At 37.9% G+C, this 23,659-nt stretch overlaps 1 long non-coding RNA gene and 1 other non-coding gene across 2 annotated transcripts; both read right to left on the bottom strand.

Moving 5' to 3' along the window:
* Window positions 1–5,167: 5,167 nt before the first annotated feature.
* LOC123583569 lies at window positions 5,168–17,620 on the bottom strand. Its single transcript, XR_006704949.1, has 3 exons — window positions 17,562–17,620; window positions 16,927–16,966; window positions 5,168–5,212 (listed from the first exon to the last, which is right to left on the bottom strand). It is a non-coding gene; the product is annotated as an uncharacterized LOC123583569 (long non-coding RNA).
* A 3,572-nt stretch (window positions 17,621–21,192) lies between these two features.
* LOC123596578 lies at window positions 21,193–21,296 on the bottom strand. The gene has a single exon (XR_006711750.1). It is a non-coding gene; the product is annotated as a U6 spliceosomal RNA (small nuclear RNA).
* Window positions 21,297–23,659: the final 2,363 nt, after the last annotated feature.

Raw genomic sequence — 23,659 nt, 5'->3', positions numbered from 1 at the left:
GGATTTAGTGATGTGGGTAATAGATATACTGAAGGTAATAATATCGAAGGCAGGAGCTCTCCCCACTTCCCATCCAGATGGAGATGAATTGTGAACTGCCTCATCCCCAAGACAGCCCCTCACCTCTAACAATCCAGAGCCAGCCCAGACCGACATGATTGGACAAAAGGGGGCATTTGAGTTTCTCCGGTCCAATCTCACTTTCCTTGTGGCATTGTATATTAATCAGGACAGACTAAACTATATTCAGAAGTAACAGCCACGTCTTCATGGTTCAGCACAGCAAACATTTATTTCTCATTGGTGTTTCATTTGTAGCTTTGGGGTCTGTAAACTGTACAGTCACCCAGAGATGAGGGGTGGAGGCTCCATCCCTGGTAACATACAGCTTCCTTACTTACTCTGGAAAGAAAAAAAAAAAAGATTCTGGAAAATTCTATATGGGCTTCTTAATGCCTCATTTTGGAGGTGATGCATATTCTTCCTGCTTACATTTCATTGGCCCAAAGTAGTCATGCAGCCCAATCTAACTACAAAGTTGGAAATAATAGTGGATCAATGGGAGTATATAATGTACAGAAGGTGGTGCCCCCTGCCCCAGCTTCTCAATGAGGAAGTTTCAATGAAGAAGAATTTCAAAAGCAGAACATTTGAGAGCTAGCAAGCATTGCAGGGACTTTCTGGTTAATGGATGCCATGAACCAAGTGAAACCTAGTGACTTGTAGTAAACTAGCAGGTACAGGGGCAGATAGGTTCAGAGGCTTCTCTACAATGGAGGGAACCTGGTGACACTGAGTAGGAGGCTCTATGGAGGCTGCTGGTCCTGGGTCAAGGCGACAGCTATCAGATCACGAGTTGTATCAACAACTAACCTCACAGTCTAAGCCCCATAAGGTGCCCGGAATCAATGAAGTTAGAAGAACTCTATATGACCCTCAAATGAATGGAAAGACCTGTTTAAATCACTTCTTATGATTTCCCTACTCCTCATCCCCAAGTTCATCAAGATGCTTTCTTAGGGACGAGCAAAGGTGGAGGAATGTGGTAGACACAAATATGTACTGTCTGATCTCTTTTCAAGGAAGGATGCCAGTTCTTTGCCTCAACTGAAAAGAGCTACCTTATCCCAGGTCATATCCTACCCAAAGTGGCCTGTACTCAACAATTGATGATGGTAGGGGTTGAAAGATCCAGGCATTTGGCCCAGGATACCTCTGGTAGGCCATTTTTTAATAGTTTTATTTCCTGTATAGGTAGCATATGGTTTCACATTATGGTGTGCAAATATAGTGATTCAACAATTCCGTGCAATGTCCAGTGCTCATCACAAGTGACTCCTTAACCCCCATCACCTATTTAAGTCATGCCCCCACCCACCTCCCCTCTGGTAACCATCAGTTTGTTCTCTATAGTTAAGAGTCTGTTTCTTGGTTTATCTCTCTCTCTGTTTTTTCGTTGTTCATTTGTTTTGTTTCTTAAATTCCACATGAGCAAAATAATATGGTATTTGTCTTTCTCTGATTTATTTCGCTTAGCGTTATACTCTCTAGCTCTATGTTGTTGCAAATGGCGGTGCTTCATTCTTTTTTATGGTTGAATAATATTCTATTATATATATACAAATCATGTGTATACACATGCACATATATTTACACGTGCATTGTATACACACACACACACATCACATTTTCTTTTTCCATTCCTCAATCGGTGGACACGTGGGCTACTTCTGTAATTCGCCTATTGTAAATAATGCTGCTATAAACATAGGGGTGCATCTATCCCTTTGAATCAGTGCTTTTGTGTTTGGGGGGAAGATACCCAGTAATGTGATTACTGGATCATAGAGTAGTTCCACTTTTCACTTTTTGAGTAAACTGATGGGCCACTTATGCGCCAGAGTTTCTGTGGAATTAGCTATGTTTTTTGTCATTCAGCAGCATAGACTTTTTCCTCTGCCCAATCTTGCTTTCCACAAGTATTGATCCCTCCTAAACATCTTACATGCCACACTCCATCTCAGCTTCTGATTCTGGAGAACATAATCTGCGATAGCCAGTGTCAGGAGTGGTCCAAGAAAGGGGGTGATAAAATAGGGTTATAGGACTGAATCACTTTTCTCCCAGTCACTGGTGCTAGGTGGAACTCACAAGGCTTCCCTGGCACAAGGCAGCAGCTCAACTGTTAAAACTCTCACTGTCAGTGAATTGAGATGGCCTACAGGTAGGAGAGAATGTAGTAGTTGACGCAATTTGTCAGACTTTTGAAAAGTACGGGCAAAGAGTAACTGTAAAGACAGTGGGTTTGGAAGGTTATTGCTAAATGGCATCGACCCCTAGCTAAATATGACAAAAGACCCCGGGGATTAAAGAACAATTGAAGATCGAGTGGGAAAGCTATAGGGCTTCTCTGGCAGCTTACAAAAGTTCTCTCCTCCTACAGGGGTAGCAAAGAAACATGAGGACCAGGCTCAGAACTTAATAGAGTGGCTGTCTTCTAGAGTATGGTAAATGCCAAGCAAGGATGTCTATTATGCCAAGGTGAGAGCCCTAATTAGAAAATGAATAGGAATAGGGCCTTTTGGGTGGATGATCGCAAGTCTTTTGAACCGCCTGCTATCCCTGAAACTTCTGAGACTATAAAGTAGCCTATCTCTGCCAGCTAACACTACTCCCCTGCCTAGAAGATATTTCAAAAGCCTTTCACCTGACAGATGTGTTCCCTTTAGGATCTCCTCTTTTATCCCCCTTTTTCTTACATTGCTGATTAATCCAGCTGGCCCATGTTGGGCCCAATAAGGAAACAAGAAGAGTCAACAGACCTAGCCATGCTGTGCTGGGGAATCCTGGGAAGCATGGGATGTGGGGTGAGGTTCTTCAGGTAATTAATCAAAGGGGATGGATTATATGTCTACATAGTGAGAAAATTTACTAATTTGGATCTGGAATAATTTATGGTGTTAGAGCTATCTGTGAGAGGGAAAAATGTCATGTGGTACTTAAAGAAGCCTCATGGGAGAATTGTGATGCTCAGGTTCTGGAGCAGGGCCACGCCACCTGCAGCAGAAGATAATATGTCTTTTGAAAAATAGCTTCTAGAGACAGAATGCCTGGTCATGCAAAACCAAATGACCACACATCTGGAATTTCCCATTATGACTTGGATTCGGTGAGAGCCACAAGGATCAGGTGGGCCTAGGAGCAATCCATCACACCATGGAAGAGGTGTATCAGAACTGAGTCGAAGCAAGATCAAAAAGCACACACATGCTGCTTGAGTAAGTAGCCAAGGTCATCACTACTGAAGCATGGGTATACCTCCCTCAGCTAATACCGGTGTTCAGATGAAGAGTCCCTTGAGATCAGCTATAAGAAAAAAGAAAAAAAGAACATGGGTTACACGTGGGTCAGTTTCATAAGCTTCAGCGGAAGTCAAAAACAGATGGTCATTGCTCTATAATGTCATGCGCTTGGAAGACACTAATAAAGGAAACTTCATGCCAGCCAGCTCATGTGGAAGGAAAAGGGGCCCTCCATCTTTGGACTCAGCAGGGTAGAGGTCCTGCTTTTTCCTCCATTCCACAGGCTTTAAGAACTTAACAAGCCATAATGGGGTACAAATAGAGACTGAGAGGGTATGCCAAAGGAAAAATCCAATGTGTGGATTTTCCATAGTATCGCTATTACCTACTATTGCAGCAGATTTTTACTTGCCCTGTGTATACTTCTGTCATCTTTTATCACTGCTCTTAACACCCAATCTCTTCATTGTAGCTGAATAATTTTCCAAAACTATTCTTTTTGAAGATTTTATTTTTAAGTAATCGTTACACCCAACATGGATTCAAATTGACAACCCTGAGATCAAGAGTTGCATGCTCCACTAGCCAGGTGCCTCCCCAAATTAAAGTTTGATCATAACATGTCCTTGCTTCACCACCTCCAGAGTTTCCTCTTACTCTTTAAAATAAAGTCCAAGTGTGTAATGCATGATCCTCACTCAGCTTCCTACCCAACCTCCCGGTCTTTGTTCTCACAAACTTCCAATTGGTCTCTCCTCTCCAGTCCACTGACCTGCTTTTAATTTTGGGAATATGTCATTCACTTTGTAACTCTCTGCCTCTAAATATGCCATTTCTTCAGCCTGGAATGTATTCCCCATTCCTTCTCCCTCTATTTCATTAGGACCTCAATTTAAAAATAGCCTTAATCCAAGACCTTTCTTCCTGGCAAAATTAGGTTGGAGTATCCTTTCATATGTCCCCAAGCATCCTGTAGGTTCCAACGAGTAACATGTCATGTCATGTCCCTTAATTACTCACTTCTAACAATAAGCTTCCTGAGGACAGAAGCCACTGTGTCCATTATATATATAGTATATTATATACATTCATATAAATTATATAATATATATATTCCTATATATTATGTACATTCTTATATATAGCAATATATGGCATATACTCATGTATGTGCAGATGTTCATATATATTTATTTTTCATGTGCTCAGATGCTTAGAAAAATCATCAAGACCAGGTTTTGATTTAAATAGTTCTGGGGCGCCTGGGTGGCGCAGTCGGTTAAGCGTCCGACTTCAGCCAGGTCACGATCTCGCGGTCCGTGAGTTCGAGCCCCGCGTCAGGCTCTGGGCTGATGGCTCAGAGCCTGGAGCCTGTTTCCGATTCTGTGTCTCCCTCTCTCTCTGCCCCTCCCCCGTTCATGCTCTGTCTCTCTCTGTCCCAAAAATAAATAAACGTTGAAAAAAAAAAATAAATAAATAAATAAATAAATAAATAGTTCTATAGGACCAGGGGAACTCTTAGAAGACTTGAAATCATCAGCACAGCTGCAGTAAATACAAAATAGACTACATTTTATAGGAATTATAATACTTTTCAAATCCATTTAATACATTCTACAATAAAATATATTTACCATTGATAATATGGTGTCGTGGGTCAATTTTTGATATTCAAAAATTCCACAGTTCAACAGTTAAACTTTCTTGGTAGAAAGCATTCATAAGGAGAAACACCATTTCTAAGTAAAATAAAAACTTTTTAGTAGTATAATACCGGATATAAATTACTCATAATGACTTAAGCAAAGAGTAGACCAAGTATTTTTATAATGTTCTTCAAAATAGAAACAGTTTTACCTTCCTGGAGGATGCAACTAGCAGGTATAATCACATTTAATTTTCTTGGTTCACTAAAAATGGAGGAACACAAAAACAATTAATAAAGGAAAGAAAAATCACTAAACTTGGCCCTAGTTTCTTTGCATCAGGTGTCCTCAATTATTTAAATGGCATGTTTTTCCAGATAAAGTGCTTTCTCTCCACCAGAACTGCCCCACCTCACAGGCAACAAACACTGACGAGCTTTTATTTACATTGATTCTATTAGGTGGCTCATCTCAATCTGTTTGAAAAACCTCAGGCAAATCTATGGACATCATCACTAATGCTCCTTATTATAGCCTTCATTTCTCTTTAGCTTGGTAAAACAGCTCATATTTATGTCCCTCTTGTTACATAGCATATATAAATATTATTAGATATATCACAAGGGCAGGGTTTTCATTGTCTGTTCTTCAAGTTGATTTTTAATATCTTGCATGGAGTTCTGCTGTTGTGCCCTTTCTATTACTGCCTGTACTGACCCCTTCAGAGTAGAACACACTGAAATACGTCTGAAGAGTCTTCAGTAAAAGTCTCCTTTAGTGGAAGTTTTAGCCTTGTGCTGCTTTGCTTTTATTATTATTATTATTTTTAGTAAAATGTTTGTAAATTTTTTTTAACTGAAATTCATTTTGAGAGAGTACAATATCCTTGGTGACTCTACTGAGCTCCGATCCAGACTCATGGGTCTGAGGTAAGATGTGTAATAAAACAATTTTTAAATCATTTCTTCAAAAGTGTATTTTTCACAGCTAAGGCAAAATTGAAGTCTGAGCAGCCAATTCAATTTCCAGGAGGGTTGAGACAAATAAAATTTTGGCCATTTGTGAATTTCTTGACTGCTTATTACATCCCCGGTGCTTCACTAACAATGACTGTTGAATGAATTTAAGCAAATGGTCATTCTGCAAATGTCAAGACCCCAAGGTGAATATGTTGATCTGTATTTTTGCATGCGGTGCTTTAGGCTGCGGAAATATTTCTAGAACAGAAGATAATTGGTATCTTCAATTTGCGTTATACAGAATTGGATCTGGGGACATTTAGCATTCAAATTTCAGTTCTTGAGAAAAACCACACAAATTAAAATAGTTACTCTAAAAGAACTCTATGAGAATACATTTTGGGGTTTTAAGATGTCCTACACACTCTGAGAACCAATAAATTGGTGCCACAGTCATAATAACATATAGGTATTTCATTATATATAATGAAAGAATATGTGGGCAATAATTATGGAAGATGAAAAACCGATGGAGCGGAATCAATAAAATGGCGGTTTGAAGGCTGGCTCATGTACTTAATAGACCCTAGGGCCATGTGACAGGTTAAAGGTCATTGAGTCTTAGTGTCTTCTTATATTAAATAGGGACACTATCACCGAACTTGCAGAGCTCCTGTGGTCATAACTTAAATAATTGTGACAAGCTCCTGTTTAACGATAAGTTGTTTAATAAACATTAGTTTTCCTCACCAAGATCCACTGGTTACATTTCTCTGGAAGTCATACAAATCCTAGTGATTTGGTGAGTTTCTTTGAAATTGGTTTTTACTTTCATGTCACTTTTTAGTGACTTCTTAAGGCTACTTCCTGCTGGAATAACGTACTCTTCCATGCATTCGGATGTGTTTCATCCAGCGCCCAAATACTGGGTGTATGAAATAAAAGCAACCTCCTTCCGGGTCCAGCTAGGCTGGGATCCCCCTCTCCCTGGGAACTCAGCTTGCAGTGATCTGTTGCTCATCATTAGGCATCAGACCAGAACTGACTTCAGAATTTACGAAATGCCATTCTACGTGTAGCATCAATTTTATTTGCCTACTAATTATTTTATTTTCCATGCATTTCAGAAAGTACTTCACACAAATACTAGTTATATTTTGTGTGTCACAAAAATGTACGACGTATGTCACCTTTCTCCTTTGTATCTGTTTCTTATAGGAACCTAGCAAGACTGAAAGAGTGAAAACACCTTGAATAAAGGTCAATATGTAAATCTCTTTACTGTCTTTACGCTCCTATGAGCAGGTTGTAGTACGAACCTCATCATTAAATTCCACTTTTCATTAAAGCATTTTTTCATTATGTAAACACTGTAACAGAAAATAAGTGGTTAATGAGTATCAAATACCTGAGAAATAGCCTCAAATGGGGTTGACTTTAAGGAAAATTTTCATTATACATGACATTGACACATTATGCCAGTTTCCATAGAAAGTTTTGAGCACGTTTGTGTACTTTTTGGTGAGGATGAGTTTTTTATCTTCAAACAGTGTATGTATGTGTATATACATATATATATATATATGTATATATATATATATATGTATGTGTGTGTGTGTGTGTAGACACATAATTATACAAAATTATATATCTTTAATTATAATTATATAATTAGATATCCTAATTTTTATACACATATTCTTTCATCCATGTTTTAGTAAGACCATTCGAATGTTCCACGGAGAATTTTATCCTTCCATGTTCCATCTGGCTCCAGAGGGCTTGACAATGTCAGAGGGCAGGCATATGACTAAAGTTAGGAGAGAAAGATTCTCCTTCCAGGAAAATACATTTATGTGTATACACATATGAAGGAATATATACATATATATATATATATATGTAGAATATATGTGTAGAATATATATATGTAGAATATATATGTAGAATATATATATAGAGTATGTAGAATATATATATATAGAATATATATGTGGAATATATGTGTAGAATATACATATATAGAGAGAATATATATGTAGAATAAATGTGTGTAGAATATATATGTAGAATACATATGTATATATGCATGCATGTATGCATACGTGTATTGAACCTAACTTCTTTCATGTAGCTCAATCAATAGAGATTTATAATATTCTACAGGTATATATCAGTAGTTCATTTATTTTTTTATTGCTATGTAGTATTCTTTAGTCTACTCTTTCCATAGCTTATTTATTCAGCAGCTGAAGACAGTATGAACTTTTTAGCTATTGTGAATATTACTATAAACATTTGTGTATGGATTTTTGTTTGAACTCATGTTTTCATTTTTATTGGTCCCCAATAAAGTCCCCAATAGAAAGTGAAATAGAAAGTCCCCAATAAAGAGTGAAATAATGAAAATTGATATATATTTTCAGGATATACATTTAGGCTATCTCTATTTGATGGACTTCATGAGTTTTGCAAGTTTGAACTCCTCAAGGAATTTGTTGACTACATCTGTGTTGTCAAAATTTATAGGCATAAGATTATTCATAGTACCACCTTTTCATAGTTGATGTCTGTAGGATCTGAACTCATGCCCCCTATATTTCCTTTTTTTTCATTTTATTTTTTATTTTTTGTAAATTTACATCTGAATTAGTTAGCATATAGTGTAACAATGATTTCAGGAGTAGATTCCTTAGTGCCCCTTACCCACTTAGCCCATCTCCCCTCCCACAACCCCTTCAGTAACCCTCAGTTTGTTCTCCATATTTATGAGTCTCTTCTGTTTTGTCCCCCTCCCTGTTTTTATATTATTTTTGTTTCCCTTTCCTTATGTTCATCTGTTTTGTCTCTTTTTTTAAATTTTTTTTTAACGTTTATTTTTGAGACAGAGAGAGACAGAGCATGAACGGGGGATGGTCAGAGAGAGGGAGACACAGAATCTGAAACAGGCTCCACGCTCTGAGCTGTCAGCACAGAGCCTGATGCGGGGCTCAAACTCATGGACTGTGAGATCATGACCTGAGCCGAAGTCGGCCACTTAACCGACTGAGCCACCCAGGTGCCCCTGTTTTGTCTCTTAAAGTCCTCGTATGAGTGAAGTCATATGATTTTTGTCTTTCTCTAACTGACTAATTTCACTGAGCATAATATCCTCCAGTTCCATCTACGTAGTTGCAAATGGCAAGATTTCATTCTTTTTTTTTTGCCGAGTAATACTCTATTGTATATATATACCACATATTCTTTATCTGTTCATCCATTGATGGACATTTGGGCTCTTTCCATACTTTGCTATTGTCGATAGTGCTGCTATAAACATGGGGGTGCATGTGTCCTTTTGAAACAGCACACGTATATCTCTTGGATAAATGCCTAGCAGTGCAATTGCTGGGTCGTAGGATAGTTCTATTTTTAGTTTTTTGAAGAACCTCCATACCGTTTTCCAGAGTGGCTGAACCACCTTGCATTCCCACCAACAATGCAAAAGAGATCCTCTTTCTCCACATCCTCACCAACATCTGTTGTTGCCTGAGTTGTTAATGTTAGCCATTCTGACAGGTATGAGGTGGAATCTCATTGTGGTTTTGATTTGTATTTCCCTGATGATGAGTGATGTGGAGCATTTTTTCATGTGTTGGTTGGCCATCTGGATGTCTTCCTTGGAGAAGTGTCTATTCATGTCTTTTGCCCATTTCTTCACTGGATTATTTGTTTTCTGTGTGTTGAGTTTGATAAGTTCTTTATAGATTCTGGATACTAACCCTTTATCTGATATATCTTTTGCAAGTATCTTCTCCCATTCTATTGGTTGCCTTTTCGTTTTGCTGATTGTTTCCTTCGCTTTGTAGAAGCTTTTTAGTTTGGTAAGGTCTCAGTAGTTCATCTTTGCTTTTGTTTCCCTTGCCTCCGGAGACGTGTTGAGTAAGAAGTTGCTGCAGGCAAGATCAAAGAGATTTTTGCCTGCTTTCTCCTCGAGGATTTTGATGGCTTCCTGTCTTACATTGACGTCTTTCATCCATTTTGAGTTTATTTTGTGTATGGTGTGAGAAAGTGGTCCAGGTTTGTTCTTCTGCATGTCGCTGTCCAGTTTTCCCAGTACCACTTGCTGAAGAGACTGTCTTTATTCCATTGGATATTCTTTCCTTCTTTATCAAAGATTAGTTGGCCATACATTTGTTGGTCCATTTCTGGGTTCTCTATTCTGTTCCATTGATCTGAGTGTCTGTCTTTTGCCAGTACCATACTGTCTTGATGGTTACAGCTTTGTAGTATAGTTTGAAGTCTGGGATTGTGATGCCTCCTGCTTTGTTTTTTGTTTTGTTTTGTTTTTTTCAAGATTGCTTTGGCTATTTGGGGTCTTTTCTGGTTCCATACAAATTTTAGGATCGTTTATTTTAGCTCTGTGAAGAATGCCGGTGTTATTTTGATAGGGATTGCATTGCATATGTAGATTGCTTTGGGTAGTATCAACATTTTAACAAAATTTGTTCTTCCTATCCAGGAGCATGGAATCTTTTTCCATTTTTTTGTGTCTTCTTTAATTTCTTTCATAAGATTTCTATAGTTTTCAGTGTATAGATTTTTCACCTACATGGTTTGATTTATTCCTAGGTATTTTATGGTTTTTGGTGCAACTGTAAATGGGATCGGTTCCTTGATTTCTCTTTCTGTTGCTTCATTGTTGGTGTATAGGAATGCAACCGATTTCTGTGCATTGATTTTATATCCTGCAACTTTGCTAGATTCATGGATCAGTTCTAGCAGTTTTTTGGTGGAATCTTTTGGGTTTTCCATATAGAGTATCATGTCATCTGCGAAGAGTGAAAGTTTGACCTCCTCCTGGCCGATTTGGATGCCTTTTATTTCTTTGTGTTGTCTGATTGCAGAGGCTAAGACTTCCAATACTATGTTGAATAACAGTGGTGAGAGTGGACATCCCTGTCTTGTTCCTGACCTTAGGGGGAAAGCTCTCAGTTTTTCCCCATTGAGGATGATATTAGGGTTGTGTCGCTCATATATGGCTTTTATCATCTCGAGGTATGATCCTTCTATCCCTACTTTCTTGAGGGTTTTTATCAAGAAAGTATGCTGTATTTTGTCAAATGCTTTCTCTGCACCTATTGAGAGAATCATATCATTCTTGTCCTTTCTTTTATTGATGTGATGAATCACATTAATTGTTTTGCGGATATTGAACCAGCGCCTGCATCCCAGGTATAAATCCCATTTGATCAGGGTGAATAACTATTTTAATATAGTTTTGGATATGATTGGCTAATGTCTTATTGAGGATTTTTGCATCCATGTTCATCAGGGAAATTGGTCTATAGTTCTCCTTTTTAGTGGGGTCTCTGTCTGGTTTTGGAATCAAGGTAATGCTGGCTTCATAGAAAGAGTTTGGAAGTTTTCCTTCCATTTCTATTTTTTGGAACAGCTTCAAGAGAATTGGTGTTAACTCTTTCTTAAATATTTGGTAGAATTCCCCTGGAAAGCCATCTGGCCCTGGACTCTTGTTTATTGGCAGATTTTTGATTACTAATTCGATTTCCTTACTGGTTATGGGTCTGTTCAAATTTTCTATTTCTTCCTGTTTCAGTTTTGGTAGTGTATATATTTCTAGGAATTTGTCCATTTCTTACAGATTGCCCATTTTATTGGCATATAATTGCTCATAATATTCTCTTAGTATTGTTTTTATTTCTGCTGTGTTGGTTGTGATCTCTCCTCTCTCATTCTTGATTTTATTTATTTGGGTCTTTTCCTTTTTCTTATTGATCAAACTGGCTCGTGGTTTATCAATTTTATTAATTCTTTCAAAGAACCAGCTTCTGGTTTCATTGATCTGTTCTACTGGTGTTTTTTTGTTTGTTTGTTTGTTTCAATGGCACTAATTTTTGCTCTAATGTTTATTATTTCCTGTCTTCTGCTGGTTTTGGGTTTTATTTGCTGTCCTTCTTCTATCTCTTTAAGATGTCAGGTTAGGTTGTGTATCTGAGATCTTCCTTCTTTAGGAAGTCCTGTATTGCTATATACTTTCCTCTTATGATCACATTTTCTGCATCTCAGAGGTTTTGGGTTGTGGTGTTATTTTCATTGACTTCCATATACTTTTTAATTTCTTCTTTAACTGCTTGGTTAGCCCATTCATTCTTTAGTATTTGTTACCTTTCCAAATTTTTTCTTGTGGTTGATTTCAAGTTTCATAGCATTGTGGTCTGAAAATATGCACGGTATGATATCAATCATTTTGTACTTACTTAGGGCTGATTTGTGTCTCCATATATGGTCTATTCTGGAGAACGTTCCATGTGCACTGGAGAAGAATGTATATTCTGCTGCTTTAGGATGAAATGTTCTGAATATATCTTTTAAGTCCATCTGGTCCAGTATATCTAATTCAAAGCCATTGTTTCATTGTTGATTTTTTGATTAGATGATCTGTCCATTGCTGTGAGTGGGGTGTTGAAGTCTCCTACTCTTATGGTATTACTATCGATGAGTTTCCTCATGTTTGTGATTAATTGATTGATATTTTTGGGTGCTCCACATTTGGTGCATAAATGTCTACAATTGTTAGGTCTTCTTGGTCTGTAGAGCCCTTGATTATGATATAATGCCCTTCAGCAACTCTTGTTACAGTCTTTATTTTAAAGTCTAGATTGTCTGATATAATTATGGCTACTCTGGCTTTCTTTTTTTGACCATTAGCATGATAGATGGTTCTCCATCCCCTTATTTTCAATCTGAAGGTGTCTTTAGCTCTAAAGTAGGTCTCTTGTAAACAACATATAGATGATCTTGTTTTCTTATCCATTCTGTTACCCTATGTCTTTTGATTGGAGCATTGAGTCCATTGACATTCAGAGTGAGTACTGAAAGATATGCATTTATTGCCATTATGACACTTGTAGAGTTGGAGTTTCTGGTGGTGTTCTCAGGTCCTTTCTAATCTTTGTTGTTTTTGGTATTCATATATATGTATATATACACATATATGTACATATGAATATATGTATATATATATGTGTATATATATATATATATATATATATATATATATATATATTATATATATGTGTGTGTGTGTGTGTGTGTGTGTGTGTGTGTGTGTTCATCTTTTCTCCCCTCAGAGAGTCCCCCTTAAAATTTCTTGCAGGGCTGGTTTAGTGTTCAAAAACTTTAATTTTTGTTTGTCTGGGAAACTTTTTATCTCTCCTTCTATTTTGAATGGCAGCCTTGCTGGATAAAGAATTCGTGGCTGCATATTTTTCTGATTCAGCACATTGAATACATCCTGCCACTCTTTTCTGGCCTGCCAAGTTTCTGTGGATAGGTCTGCTGCAAACCTGATCTGTCTTCCCTTGTTAGGTTAGGCACTTTTTTCCCTTGCTGCTTTCATGATTCTCTCCTTGCCTGAGTATTTTGTGAATTTGACTATGGTATGCCTTGTTGAAGGTCGGTTTTTTTTTTAATCTAATGGGAGTCCCTTGTTCTTCCTGGATTTTGATGTCTGTGTCTTTCCCCAGGTTAGGAAAGTTTTCCACTATGATTTGCTCACATAACCCTTTTACCCCTATTTCTCTCTCTTCCTCTTCTGGGACCCCTATGATTTTGTTGTTATTCCCTTTTAATGAGCCCCTGATTTCTCTAATTCTTAAATCGTGCTCTTTTGCATTAATCTCCCACTTTTTTTTCTGCTTCATTATTCTCTATAAGTTTGTTCTCTATATTGCTGATTCTCTGTTCTGCCTCATCCATTCTTGCCGCCATGGCATTCATCCATGATTGCAGCTCATGGCTGCATTTTTTATTTCATTCTGACTAGTTTTTACTTCTTTTATCTCTGCAGAAAGGGATTCTAATCTATTTTCAACTCCAGCTAGTATTGTTATTATTGTGATTCGAAATTCTGGTTCAGACATCTTGTTTGTATCTGTGTTGGTTAAATCCCTGGCTGTCATTTCTTTGTGCTCTTTCTTTTGGGGTGAATTTCTTCATTTTGTCATTTTGAAGGGAGAAAAGGAATTAATGAGGTAGACAAATTAAAATTTAAAAAATTAAAGTTAAAAATATTAAAATTAAAAAATTAAACACACACACACACACACAAGTCGAATAAATGATGCTAGATCCTAGGTGTGTTTTGGTCTGGGTGTTGAAAGTAGTTTGAGAGATTAGAGAAAAAAAAGGGGTTTAGAAAAAGGAAATCATTTAAGAATTTGAAAAAATGAATACCCTGAAGTAGACTAAAATGAGATGATGGGAATAAAATAGAAGTTGAAAAAATTTACACAAAAGTAAAGAATATAGTATTAAAAAATTAAAGAAAAATATTTTTAATAGAAATTGAAAATAAAAATGAATTTTTTTCTTTTTCTGTATTCTAGAAAAAGAAAAGAAGTTAAAATGAGGGGAAAAAAAGAAAGAAATTTGAATAGATGGATCTGCTAACAGATTGAAATAGGACTGAAATTACTTCATTTTCCCCCAGAAGTCAGACTATGAAGTGCTTTACAGTCCATAAAGTAAGTAGGTGGTGAGACTTGTGTTCTTGAAGAGTGAGGTTGGTCCACTTGGGCAGGGCTCAGTGTAATGACTCCGTTCTCCACTAGATTGCGCTGCTAGCCTACTGGAGTAGAGTGTTGTGGTGCTCGTAGGTGCGTATGCACATGTGCAGGAGCAATGAAAATCGCGTCACCCAGCCACTCAGTCTCTAGTATCAGAACTCTGTTCTCCCCAATCAGCAATCGCGCACCGGTCTTCTGTCTTCAGCTTTCGTCCACTCCCCGCTTTTTCGCTGTCCGTGAGGAAGCCCCAGGCAGTACCTCTCTCCTGAGTTTTGTCTCAGAAGCGGCTCTTTTCCCCAGCCCCTTACTTCTGAAGGACCTGCGGCTTTGACCAAGCAATGGCCGAATGAGCAATGGCCGAATGTCGACTGCACCCAGAAACCCTTGCTGGACCCTGCTGCTGCTGGTGCCCCGACACTGGTCAGATGCCAGCCCGCCCCAGAAAAAGTTTACAACATAGTGTAGCAGCAGCGTTTCAGGGATTATGGACGATCACAACACACATCTGGCACCAGCCTTCACCCTTAACGACCTTGTTCCAGCACCAGCGAATATGGCCATTTTCTGGGGTTTGCTGGGACCAGGTGGCTTCAACAGTCTCTACCAAATGTCCTTCCAGAAGTGGAGCCGCTTTTCCCTGTGTGGCCTGAGAAACTCCCAGACCCCACTCTGTTCCTGGGGATTTGCCCTTTCCACCAGAGCACCGCCAGGTATTCAGCTGCAGAGTGTTAGACTTTGTGCTCCCCTTGTTTACAGTCTTAATGGAGTTGAAACCCTGTCCTTTCTCCTTTCTCCTTACTCCCTTTTTAGCTTAGTCCCTGTGGCTGTTTCCAATTTTCTGCTTTCTCTCCAGCCGCTTTTGGGGAGGGGTGCTTTTCCCGTATTCTCAGCACCCCCCCCCCCGCCCAGTCTCCATCCTCTCTCTGCTCACAAAACCACCTCCCTTCCTGCTCCTTCTCACTCCCCAATTTCATCTCTCCACACCCCGTACCTGCTGAATTATGTGCTTCAGGTTGTGCAGATTGTTGTGTGAATCCTCCAATCAGTTTTCCAGGTGTGCAGGATGGTTTAGTGTTGGTCTGGCTGTATTTCAGGGATGTGAGACAGACAAAAATATTCCACCATCTTGGCTCCTCTCCCCCTATTTCATTTCGTATACTGGAAATTTATGTCTTCTTTTCTTTATTGTATTGTATTCTGATTTATTTGCTCAATCTGGCTAGAGGTATATCAATTTATTTGATCTTCTCAGAGCCAAAAGTCAGTTTCACTGACTACTCTCTAAAATTTTTCTATTCTTAAGGTCCTTGTTTTCTTCAATTTTCTTTATTGTATCTTTCTGTCTATTTGGTATGGGCTTAATATGCTTTCCTTTTTCTAATTGATTAAGGAGATAAATTTAGATGACTAATAGAAGAACTTCCTTATTTTCTAATCAAAGTGCTTATTTCTATAAAATTTCCTCTAACCACTGTTTTACCCACATCAAACAAGTTTTGCCTAGCAAAAAAAATTCACAGAATGAGGATTGAGTCAATTTAGACAGTTGAACTGATTCTGTAGTCTGTTGATGTTATTTTTACCTTCAGTTCAGAGCAACTTAAAATTTCTCCGTTCTGTTTTCTCCTTAGGGTGTGGATGGTTAGGGTCTTTCTCACGATTTTCCTGTTCCCGTCTTTTGCCTTACACCTTCCTGTATGTCTGTATTGCAGATAGGCTCTTTCTACCCTCTTGTCCTTTTCCAGCAGTAGTCCCTCTCACTTGTTATTTGATACTTGCTAACCTGATGGTGGGTGTCAGAGAGGGTTCTTTGTTGTCCCCATTGTCTCATTCTTAGGCAGGACCTTTGTCCCTATGCCAGACAGGTGGTAATTTCTCTGTGATTCGTCGTCCTCCTCCAGCATTGGGAAATCACTAATGGTCTGGGACTTGGATAATTTCCTGCCCTTCCTGTAGGGTTCAATGACTCTTTTTTTTTATATTTCTCCCAGCTACTGTTGGTCTTGGATGCCAGGATTTGCTACCTTTTCCTCAGTAGCTTAAGGGTTGTGTTCCTTAGGGCTTATGTCAAATGTCACTCTTTTCTGTAGTGGTGGCTATTCCCTCCTGTAGACCAGCACCGCCCAAGAGGACTTTCTCCAGTCTCTTTCCCACACCCTTTTTTCTTGTGAGCACCCAGCAGAAGTCCATGAAGAAGAACCTATAAGAGGTTTCTGTTTCCCCTTGAATCTCTAGCACTCGCAATTTCTCTACTGTCTCATTTGCCCACATCCAACCTTTAGTAATTTGTTAAGCAGTTTAGTTTTGTTGTTGTTGTTTTGTTTTGTTTTTTAGTTGTTTTACCCTTATCTATCTATTTCTTATCTATTTGAATGGAGGTGCTGTCTTTCTCCTGAGGCCAGAGGTGAGTCAGTACTCATCTTCCATCTCTTCTGGAAGAATGACACCATACCTTTGATTTCAGGCTGTTTCCTTACTCTCTTCTCCGTTCCCTGATGGTTCAAGAAAATTAGTATGAGATTTTAGTGTTTTATATATAGTTCTGCTATATAATTTTGCATTTTGATATTTATAACTTTTATACCTTCACTTTGAACTTTTAGTTATAAAATGAAAACAAGTATTTTAATAATCTTACCAAACTCACTTATATTTTCTAGGACGTAAAATACTAAACCAAATTAATTTCTTCTTAAATTTTCAATGCGTAATAATTAAACTAGTTCTATGTTTTTAAAGTTTCATTTCTTTTCTTTTTTTTACTGATATAATCTGCATGATCATTTTCCTATATAAATCCTACAAAGTCTTTAATTCATTTAAGATTTTCAAAATTTATTGAGGCCTGCATGGTTCCCAGCTGGTCTGCGGTTTGGGGTTGGTATTTGCCTCATAAAACAAAATAGAGGGTTTGTCTTTTGGGAAGTCAAATTTGTCTCCTCTGAAATAGCCTTGTGCGTAGTTGGCTCTGGCCTCTTCCAAGAATAGGGAGGCAGGGATTGAGACCTCCTGAGTCTGGGTTTTCAGCTGACGTAGAGAGAGGAGACAATGCTTATAACCAGAAGGTCCACAATTTGGAGTAATTACCTCCAGGAGTCACTATTAACACAGCTTGAGCTTCATGACCGCCACAGAAGTGGATTCCTTAACAATCAAATAATAATGCAGTTAAAAATGAACTAAAAATTTCAAACTTTTATCCCTGTGAGATTTTGCATTGGATATTACTTTTACAAAGTTTAAGTTTTTCCAAGTCAAAACTTTTAAAACTAGATTTGGGGAAGGAATGGTAAATTGTTATTTAAGTATCTAGGTAAGGGGCACCTGGGTGGCTCAGTCGCTTAAGTGTTGGATTTTTGATTCTGGCTCCGGGTGAGACGCCGCCCACATCTGTCTCTTCCCTGAGAGGTGCAGAGTAGCATTGGGATTCTTTCTCTCCCCTTCTCTCTCTGCCCGCCCCCACTCGTGCGCTTGTGCTCGCTGTCTCCGTCTCTCTCCCTTTCTCCAAAAATAAATAAAGAAAGATTTAAAAATATCTAGGTAATAAGAATTTTGTTTTGCACTCTATATTCAGTATGATCATTATCATTCTATGTTGATTATTTTTAGTTTGTCTAACTTTTCTGGGATTTTTGTAAATTTAAATTGCAGTGAATGGAGGTGGGTATGTTTATGCTTACATCTCTAGTATATTTTAGTTTATGCATTTTACTATTAATTTTTCTGTTACTTACCTTTACAGTAATATTTATTAGGCATTGGCTAGAATTTATGTTTTTATTGTTGGAGCAAAGAACAACAACCACAAACAGGGCAAAAGCATTCAATAAGGACGTATGGTATGGACAAAATATATTGTTGTAAAGGGGAGATGTTGAGATGTCATTCCAGGCTAAAGAAAGGGTATGAATAGAGCCTAACAAAGTGAAAGAATCATCAAATCAGTGACAAGGAAAAGAGTGGGTAGTTAAAGAAACTAACACAAAAGAAATAATGAGGGTTATATTGGGAAATAGGAGACAAAATACTAAACATTTCAGGGTGGCCTGTAGAGTTTGTGAATAATAATTGAAAAATGAGCCATGTCGAGAAATAGTCTGGGCTGGTTTCTCAGCAACCTTCCCGCCTTCATAGAAATCTGGGAAGAGGTTTGCAAGCAGTATTTTTAGAGTACAAAATTTTCTTGGAAATATATTCCTTCTACAAATATGAATCAGCAGTGCTGTGTGGGAGCTACATACTTCTGCCTGAATCTTTCTTTATTAACAATAGTGTTGAGTCTGCATATACTAAATAAGTTAATTAATACACAATCCTCAAACATGTATTTGAAGGGGATATAGAGTTTTTATATAGAAGAGAACATACATGTATTATTCACACACCCAAAATTTAACAAAGGTAAAAGCAAGGATTTGTTTGTTATTTCACATTGACCAATATAAGTGTGTGTGTGTGTGTGTGTGTGTGTGTGTGTTGGTTAAGAGAATTGCTGAGTAGTCATTTAGTCAGATAAATATACTGCTTCTTTTACATTTTTGAGATGGTCAGTGCATTTTTACATATCTAGAAAACCTTAAAGGTATGTGTATTTTGATTATGTTATTGGTACCAAAATCACCTCTAATAACTTTTTAAAAAAATGTTTATTTGAGAGAGAGAGAGAGAGAGAGCAAGCAAGGGAAAGGCAAAGAGAGAAGGAGACAGAGAATCCCAAACAGACCCACACTATCTGTGTGGAGCCCAATGTGGGGCTTAAACCCACACACCATGAGATCATGCCCTGAGCCCAAACCAAGAGTTGGACGCTTAACCAAGTGAGCCACCCAAATGCCTTACCTATAATAACTTTTGGACACGAAATGAATAGGCCTAATTTTCAAAAATTTGTGGATAAACATCACTCATTACTGATTTATCATAATTACCCCCAATTTTTATTCCATTTTCATTGTGTTATGATTATTAACAACTCCCAATAAAGAACTGCATAACCTAATACAAAAAGAAGTAGAAGGGGAATAATCTGATGTTCACTTGGTATGTGGGAGTTTTATCATCTTCATAAATTCAAGTCACCCATTCATTCGAAAATGTCTATTAAGTACCAGAAACAATGCTAGGCATGGGGGAGACATCAGTGAATGAAACTGATTCAATCGCTATCTTCACAAAAGTCACATTTATACTTGGGTGAAGTAGAATGTAAAGAAGGTATGTATTAATTGGTGATAAGTACAGTGGTGAATAAAATAGAGAAGGAATGGAAGATACGAAGTGTGTTTGTTATGAGGGACAATTTTACATGTCTCTAAAGGACCAACTAAGAAAAATATTTAACAGCATTCTGATATAGGTATGGGGGCAAACCACTCATATATATCAAAGAAGAGTGTAAAGAGAGTGGAGAAAGCAAAAAAAAAAATGATTTTGGTTCAGAAGCATGCCTGATCCGCTGATAAAAAAGTAAGCTATTGTCAGAGTTTTGGAACTGACTCTGGGATAGGAAGGTGTTAAAGGATCTGCCCAAAAGGATAAAGTGATATGACTGTTTCTGTGGGGTCACTCTGGTAGCTTTACAGAGAACCGTGTGTCGGCAACCAGGAACATTAGCATTAGCTGGCTAATGAGTCATGATAATGGCCTGTTTCAATGTGTTTGCGTGGGGGCAGTAGAAATGGTGAAATTCTAAATATATTACAAACATGGAGATAGCAGATTATCCTGATTGGCAGGATGTGAGAAAAAAAGCAGAGATGACTTCATGATTTTCGTTTGTTTTTTTTTCTCCCTGAGTGACTGAAAAGATAGCGTTCCCACGAACAAAATGGGAAAGTCTGTGTAACAATAGCAAGTTTGCAGAGAAAGATCAATATACCAATTTTGGGCACATTAATTTTGAGTGGACAGAATGAGATAAGTAATGGGGATGAGAAAGATATCATATAGAAAATTGGATATGCAAGTCTGAAATTTCAAGGGAAATCCAAACTGAAGGTATAAAGTTTGAGGTGATTATCATCATCATATATTTTGTATCAAAGTCATATTGGATAAAAATATCAAGTCAGTGAGAATAAACTTCCAAGTGAAGAGAAATAACCTGAAGAAGTCCAAGGGCAGAGCACATTTGAGAGTCAGGAGAAAAAGAAAAACCATCAAAGGATAATGAGAAGAAAGAATTTGATTACACTCACAATCATGGGTTACTTTTAAATTGCCAAGCGTTTTAATATGATTTAATTTAATCATTGAAAATGGTATAGAAGTGGGGCGCCTGGGTGGCGCAGCCAGTTAAGCGTCCGACTTCAGCCAGGTCACGATCTCGCGGTCCGTGAGTTCGAGCCCCGCGTCGGGCTCTGGGCTGATGGCTGAGAGCCTGGAGCCTGTTTCCGATTCTGTGTCTCCCTCTCTCTCTGCCCCTCCCCCATTCATGCTCTGTCTCTCTCTGTCCCAAAAATAAATAAACGTTGAAAAAAAAAAAAGAAAATGGTATAGAAGAAAGAATATTATATCCCTGATACAGATGAATAAAATAATTTGTGGGGGATCATCTTCCTCAAGATCACATATTTTAGGTAGTGGAGATCGTATTTGAACTCTGATGTGGAATTTCAAGTCAAGTAAGTTTCATTTCCCACTACTCACCTAAGTGATGATTCCTTCAGCATTTGCGTCTTTGGTTCACTGGATGAAAATACCAACCTTGCACAGTGGCTTAAATATTGCTTCACGAATTTGCCTATCATCCTTGCTCAGGAGGCCATGCTAACCTTCTCTGTATCATTCCAATTTTGCTACACGTGCTGCTGCAGTGAGCACCAATACAGCTAGAACAATCTTCTGAGGTGACACACAAAACCAATAATTTTGGGAAGATTCTGAGGTGGGTGAGGAGGATGGGAGAATTTGAAACAACGGAAAGGAGATGGCAGGAAATACGGAAAGCTTGGGGCTCTGTAAAAGTAGGCTGGAATACATTGTTCAGTGAAATTTCTGGTTGTCAATTCAGGATGAGGCACTAAATTTCTGATGCAAAGATTACAAACATGATGTCTTTGTTAGAAGTGAGATGAATAGGAAAAAAACTATAAAGAGCACAATAGCAGTTTTAAGAAAAGCTCAAGAAATAAGTAAATACCTACCAGCTATATACTAGAGTTCATAATGGTTTAAAGATACAGATCTAATCCTGTGATATGGACACATCTCTTGTTTTTATGTTTCTTATGAATCCTCAAGTTCATAGCTCTCTCCATGATGGAATTTCAAATCTCCATTTTATTCATTTTGTAGCTTCCTCATTCCTGTGAGCATATTATGTCAGTTTTTATTAGTGTTTGGAATATAGATGCCTAATATCACAATAGATATATCAGTGAACTAAGAAGAAAAAAAAGAAAAAAAATCTTTCACTTAACTTTTTAATATTCATTGCTTAGGATCTCTTCTTGTCAGAATAACTTTGAATGCTAATTTGTATTATAGATATAATTTGTCGAATAGAATTATTACATCTTGTAAATAAACATGTGTCCAGAAATAGATCCTGTATGAAAAAGATGAGTTGGCAAAGTTATAAAATATCTCATCTCTATTTGATATCTATCTATGATATTTCTGAATTTTATAATACCAACTTTCAGGCATGCACATGGCACAATGATGTCTCATAAAGCTCATTTTATCAATATTTATGAGTACATTCTAAGGGTCATAAAACTTGCTAAAAGTTCACAAGAAGACAACAAAAATATTTCAGGACAAACGTAAAATGACAAGGGCAAGCTATGCTATGGAAAATTCCAGGGCTGGTGAGAGGTAAGTATGATTCTGGAGTTCTTAAAATCCTAGTAAAAGTATCTGTGGGTCATGAAGGACCCACAACATAGCCAATCTTATGGCATTGGAAGCACCGTGAGGAAAATGCAAATTTTCTTGACAGTAGTCTCCATCTGACATTGTATTATTTTAATTGGGTCCTCTTTGTGTTGGTAAAAAAAAAAAGCCTAAGGAGGTCATCTGACCTCCAAGATCAAGAAGTGGATTCTGGAATACGATGGATGATTGCCTTTGCTTTCCATTACTACGTTTTGTTTTAAACCAGTAGTCCTTAAGAGTAGTTCATGAACACCTGGGGGTCCCTGGGACAATTCCTGGTTGTTTGAAGATAATTTTTTTTTCCATAAAATTATGAGAACATTTTAAATTACATTGACACTTGCACTGATGATGAAAAAGCAGTGGTGGTGTATTTTACTTGCTGTTACTTGAAAAAAAATGTCTGAAAAATTATGGTTACTCAAACTTGAGATTTTGGTACACATTTTCTCCAAAGAAATGAAGAGAGCTTCTCAGCTAGCAGCAGTTGTTAATATAAATTGAGCTGTCACGTGAAAACTAGAACCTTGGAAAACTTTTATCAACCACTGTGAGCTTGACAGCTTTTCAGTTCATGTACTAGTTTGCTATTGCTGTGTAACAAATTATCACAGACTTAGTGTCTTGAAATAATAATCATTTATTAGTTCACAGGTCCACAGGGCAGGAAGTTGGTATGACATAGCTGAGAGCTCAGAGTACATAGGCTGAAATCAAAGTGTCAGCCAGACTACATTCCTCTGTGGATCTCAAAGTCCTTTTCCCAGGTCACAAGCCTTTTGGCATAAGTAAGTGGTTGTAGAACTGAGCTCCCCACTTTCCCATTGCCCGTGGGCCACTGTCAATTCCTAGAAGTTACTCTCAAGTTCTTGCCATTTTCCTCTCCCTTCCCATCTTCAGAGCCAATGATGGAGAATCTCCCTCTTATCAAATACCCTTTATTGATTGACCTCATGAGGTCAGTCTCATTTATCATATTCATGGGTGCAGCTCATCCTCGAGGAGGAGGAAACCCGGGTGCATACGGATGGTTGGGAATCTACCAACTCCCAGGCTCAGCACCGCATCATCCCTGAGCATAGCGTGAATTTATATCTTTGGATCTAGATCATAATTTTCAACCTTCTAAATATAAACAATCTCATTGGACCTCTTCTCAGACAATTGGGTTATCCTCCAATCTTCTTGAAAAGCATTGCACTGTGCCTCTAGGAAGCTCATTTCCACCCTTATCTTGAGCTAATCTACCTGGCGATGAAGCTAAAGGCCCAAAATATGAAATACCCAATCTTACTCTCCTTATG

The sequence above is a fragment of the Leopardus geoffroyi genome, chromosome B1, assembly GCF_018350155.1.
Source record: "Leopardus geoffroyi isolate Oge1 chromosome B1, O.geoffroyi_Oge1_pat1.0, whole genome shotgun sequence".
Classification (NCBI taxonomy): domain Eukaryota; kingdom Metazoa; phylum Chordata; class Mammalia; order Carnivora; family Felidae; genus Leopardus; species Leopardus geoffroyi.
This window is presented reverse-complemented; position numbering and strand designations above follow the sequence as displayed.